The following is a 6,000-nucleotide window of genomic DNA, read 5'->3' on the forward strand; positions in this document are numbered from 1 at the left end:
CAGGACTGAGCCCGTTTGGCTACCCTACACTGGAGAAAGGAAAACGGGGAGGGAAAGATTAAAAGAAGAAGAGAAAGTCCACTGGGGATATCATTCGGTCACTCAGCCCGCATCACAGTCGGTGACTCAATCCGGTAGCCTTCAAATGTCGCAGCAGCGCTTTTGTGGCTTTCTGTAGCTGCGATATGCGAGGCCATGCATGATCCCAAGATCTTGTTCGAGGTGAACGGTTTTCTATCTAACTGATTGAGAGCTGCGCAGAGGCCATGTCTTTCATCTTCAAAAGATGGGCAGTAGCACAGTAGATGCTCTACAGCTTCTTCGACACCGCAGGCATCATCGATGGGTAGGCCATCGGGCAGCTGTATTGAGAGAACCAGATTCGAAACTAATTGTCGGTCCAACGTGGCTGGCGTGTACTTGACAGTGCGTACTTGCCGTTCATCAGTTTACCCGTTTGCCACGGCAACATGTGTTTCTGTATATGTGTCCCTGGTTGTGTGCCGCTCTTCAATGAAGCTCTGAAACCCCAATTTGGATCACTCGGTATGTGAAACTAGGTGTGTACCACACTTCAGTGGCTCTGCTTGATGTCAGTTTGGGTCACTAAGCATGCTCACCTGGCTATGTTACGTTCTTTACCGACCAATTACCCCAACTTCGGCCGGGCCAAACCAATTGTTGGACCAACATGAGTCACAGGTATGTGACAGGCACGTACCCAGGATTTTCTTTCGGGGTGGGGCCCAACTCAAGGTAACTCTTTCTATGCAAATAAGGGGGCGAGGTAGCTTTACTGGTACAAATGTGGATAATGCCAACCATTCGCCGTGAAGACGCGTAAAACCGCAAAAGATAATTGAAATAAGATGTACCTCACAAGTACGCCTGTGAGATACACCTCTCATTTACTTGGCAAACAAGGAACCACATCAAATCGACTCGCGCATGAAATAAACACAGGAAGAACACTGCCAAGAACAATTAAACAAGCAAACGTGTAAAATAAAGATTTCTATTAGCGTTTTTTTTAATTAGCGCTGGAACAAATATAGAAAAATGCATATGATTGCGGAACAATCGCAGTTCTTTTGGATCCCTCATTTACTGCTCTACCAATTTAAGTGTCAAAAGCGACTGGTGTTGTTATTTGGGAAGTTGCGTAACGATGCGTGGTCACCAGTCCCGTAAAACAGCGTAGAGCGCAGGACGTTGTGATTCTAGACGTACTGTGTCCACCGCGGAAGCTTAGAAAAACACTCACATAAACACAACAGAGAAGTTCCTACGTCAGGCGGCTCGAGTGGTAACTGTAGAAGTGTGATTCAAAACACACGGAATTATTTTCCATTTCTGGCGGCGTTTTCTCTACTTCCTTCTTAAATAAAGAGATGTTGATCTATAAATATTTTCCGAAACAACGGTTAATTTTTTTAAATTTTCGCTTTTCCTTCCTGTTTGGCTGTTGCCTTGGCTCGCGCCCTTAGCAGATCGCTTAATTTCTCCATTCCTTGCAACACTTCTTTCCAGTTGCCAATTTTGCACGAAAAGTGCTGTACAATTAGTGAAAGGCCAGACGAGGTAATGGGTGAGAATCATATTGTTTACGGTTTTAACGGTTATTGCAGGGTCTGATGATGGACGTTGTTTCGCACTATTTTATTTTCCACCTTATCTAACCCATATCGCAGGTATATGCTTCCGAGGATCTGCCAGCGTCTCGGCGAGCCGTCACTCGAGGAAATAATGGAGCAAAAGGAAAAGTTTAACGCAGCTGGCGATTTCTCCGACCGCCACTCGTTCCACGAGCATACAGACCAGCTGACTACGAACTGCTGTAATGCAGTGATTTGGGTTTGTTGGTAAGACATCGTGAGGCTTATAGCGCGTCAAAAAGACAAGGACGAAAGGAAGACGTGACACACACAGGCGCTAACTTGCAACAATCTTTATTTCGTGCATGGGACCCATACATATATACAACTTTTTCGCGTACATCATACATGCGCTGTTTGCGAAAATTCCTTACACACCAATGCGCAGGTAAGGTAACTCTTTGAGGGAAAGGGCAATCGATGGTTTTGACACACAGTTATCCCGAAGCCTATCAATCATTTCTGCTTCTCTAATTTCGCGAGTTATCCTACCTCGGACTCTTCCCACAATGGAGCAGTCTCTGTACGCTGGAGCACATGTCGAGTGGTCACCATCATCCACCCCGGCAACAGCGCACTTGCAATGCCTGCAGTGAGCGTCGAGCAACGCACCCCGCTTTTCTGCTACATTATACCGGTGTTCCTTTGAACGCTCGTTGAGGCACCTTCCGCTTTGCCCCACGTAGTTCTGCCCACACTTTAAAGGAAGGTTGTAAACAACTGCTCCCATACGTTCAACAAACGGTTCCTGGTATTTCTTTTTGCACATGCAAAAAAAAAAACGTGCACGTTATGAATTGTGCAAGTGCCTAAATGTCTAATTCGGTTAACTAGAGTTCAAATAAATCAAATCAGGAGATGTCTACGGATCTCGAGTGTGCTCGCTTCATCTCTCCCGTGCGTAACAAGTAGCGGACAACATTCTACGCTACAAAGTGGTGGAGGTTGCGCGGTATCGAAGACCCCTGTACAGTGATGAGCCCAACCTTGAGAAGCCAGAACAGTACGAACGACGCTGCGACAATGGCCCACATTCCAACTGCTGCGACATCAAGACCCTTCATCGGACCCCCACTCTTCAAAGGTACCCCTGAAGAATCAGTCTCGGAGGGGCTAACTTGCTATGAACACGTCTCATCACTCAACACCTGGGACGATGACACCAAGGTGAAATTTCTTTATTTGGCTTTGGAGGGTGACGCGAAAAAATGGTACACCACCAAAATTTTGACCGGTGCCCCAAATAGGTGGGAGGAGTGGGCTGCGCTGCTGAAATTACGCTTCAGCAGCCCCCACGCAGCAGAGATAGCGCACCTGCGCTTGGAAACCAGAGTGCAGCTGCCGTCTGAGAGCCCAGAGCAGTATCACTACGATGTGCTGCAACTTTGTGCCCGACTGGACCCAGCCATGAAGGAGGAGGAGCGCTTGCGTCATCTCTTGCGCGGACTTCGGGCCGATACGCTGAAGAAGATGATCCTCGCTAATCTCACAACCTGTGCAGAATTTCTGCAATCTCTCCAGCGCATAAACCACGATGCATTGATGGCCCGTGCCCATTTGACGCCTTCGAAGGGTAGCCCTCCTCCCACCGTCCCACAGCCGTTGACAGCGACCATTCCTGGGGAACCAAACAGCCCAGCCGCCGCCGTCGCCGCTAGAGTTACTGTATATGCTACCAAATGTTGCTACCTTTGGTAGCATATACAGTAACTCTAGTCGCCGCCGCAGCACAGCGCTCTCTGGTGAGCTTCCCCATTCGCGAGCACCAACACTCCGTGTCGACATGCGTGGCGGACACCCACCATTACCGGCAAGACGCTTCGACGGGCAACATGGAAACGAAGGCCATCGCTGAGTCCATTGGCTCACTTGCCGACCGACTGAAAGCTGTAGAGGCACAGGTGCGCCGGCCGCCTGCACCATGGCCTCTTAGAACGTCCCGCGGCGCCGACGGGTGCCCTCGGTGCTACTATTGCCATCGTCTCGGCCACATCGCGCGTCAGTGCCAGAGGCAGTACGAAGACCAACAGCGGCAGCAAAGGTACGAGGAGAGTCGTAACGGGGAGCGGCACTTTGACTCGGGAAACGGGAACGGCCGGGCATAGGGGGCCAGCGTGACCGTTCAGTCTGCACACTGTCAGAAAACCAACTAATCTCTCTGCCTGTCAGGGCGAATGGAACAGGCGACAGTCTAATTGTAGACACGGGCTTGTCTGTAAATGTTGTTTCATTAGATCTCGCGCACAAGATCGCTTCAGTTCAACAATTGAGAGAGAATGGAATTTCAATAAGAGGAATCGGAAGAAATGTCCTCTCACCCGTGCTTGAAGCGGAAATAATTCTTCGATTCGGAGCCACACAAATCCCTCAGAAATTTCTTATTGTAAAGGACTGCCCTTACGAGCTGCTCGGTGGCCTCCCATTTTGCCGAGCAGCTCTGTTACTTGTAGATTTTTCTGCGGAGAAACTGCGGGTTGGAAAGGAAGTGTTTGATATTGAAGTCGAGTCAGAGTGCCACACACGGTGGTGTTCCAGCGCTCTGCCAAGAACAGATTCGCCTAGAGCCGCGTACCGAGACGGTTGTGCCTGTCCAAATTCCTATAGACGGCGTCCGCATTGTCGAGCCAAACGTGACTTTGAGAAACGGGTTGCGAGTTGCACGAACTGTAACCAATGTGTTGAGTGGAGTTGGCATTGTCCGCATAGCCAACCCTACTATGTTGCCAGTGACTCTGCATTGCAGCACAAAGCTTGGTTGGGCTACGTCCATTTATGACGCGCAGCTGGGCTTCACAGCGCCGCACTGCACAACCGGTAACAGCAACTTCGAAGTTGACACTGGCGCCCATTTACAACTTTCTGAAAGAGATGAGCTGCTTTCACTTGTCAATAAGTTCCACCGTTTGTTTACCGGAAAACACAACCAAATTCAAAGAACTGACGTCACGGAGCATGTCATAGATACAAGTGATTCGGCTCCAATTCATCAACAACCGTACCGATATTCCGCCTTCGAAAGGGAAGTGATTAGCGAGTAGGTTGATGAGATGCTTCGTGACGGAGTGATCAGAGAGTCGAGCAGCGTTCGGTCGTCCCCCGGCGTTCTAGTAAAGGAGCCGAACGGCGGCTGGCGCTTCTGTGTCGGTTTCAGAAGAGTCAATGCCGTCACGAAAAGAGACGTGCACCCTTTGTCGAGAATCGGTGACATTCTTGATGTGCTCAAGGGATCCCGCTACTTCACGACATTGGACTTGACATCAGGCTACTGGCAAATTGGAATTAGAGAGGAGGATGAGTATAAAACAGCATTTTCATGGCGGCAAGGACTCTATGAATTCGATCTCGTCCCTTTCAGGCTGTGTAATGCTCCGGCAACGTTTCAGGGAATGATAAAGTGCTAAGTGGTCTTCTCTGGAAGGTGTGCTTGGCGTACCTTGACGACATATAGTTATTTTCTCAAAGACGATGGCAGCCCACCTGGACGATCTTGAGAAAGTATTTGTCGCCCTAGAATACGCTAATTTGCGGCTAAAACCTGAGAAGTGTACCTTTACCCGCGAGGGGATTAGGTACCTGGGACACGTGATCACTGGTGACACGTGCACTATAGCCCCTGATCCACAAAAAATTGCTTCCATCGAGAAATTTCCGACACCAAAAAGCAGGTACAGAGCTTCCTCGGCATCTGTAACTATTACAGGCGTTTCGTTAAGGACGTTGCGCGGATTTCCCGGCCATTAACAACGTTAACTAAGAAAAATGAAACATTTGAATGGAGTATGGCATGTGAGGAGGCAATGCGAACGCTCAAAGCCAAGTTAACCACGGCACCGGTGCTTCGTCAGTTCGAACCGGGCAAAGCGATTGAAATTCACACCGATGCCTGCGATTACGGAATCGGCGCGATACTCGTTCAGAAGGAGGGCTCCCAGGAACGCGTCGTCGCCTACGCCAGTCGCCAGCTAAACAAAGCTGAAAGCAACTACAGCACGACAGAGAAGCAGTGTCTCGCCGTCGTTTATACCTGCAGACAAGTTCGCCCTTGCATCTTCGGGTGCCACTTCACCGTAGTGACCGACCAGGCTTGTCTATATCTTGGCTGATGAGAGTCAATAATCCAGATGGACGGCTCATGAGATGGTCGTTACTGCTGCAGGAGTATGACATGGCGATGAGGCACCGTCCAGGTTTGAAGAACGGGAACGCAGACACGCTTTCCCGACTACCCCATGATCCTCCGCCAACTGGTGAAGACAACGCACTATACCGCTACTCGCGCTGGATTATGTGCACGTCGGTGCAAAGCAGAGGGATGACACTTGGATCAGGCAGATAATGCAGCATT

The sequence above is a fragment of the Dermacentor andersoni genome, chromosome 9 (assembly GCF_023375885.2).
Source record: "Dermacentor andersoni chromosome 9, qqDerAnde1_hic_scaffold, whole genome shotgun sequence".
NCBI lineage: Eukaryota > Metazoa > Arthropoda > Arachnida > Ixodida > Ixodidae > Dermacentor > Dermacentor andersoni.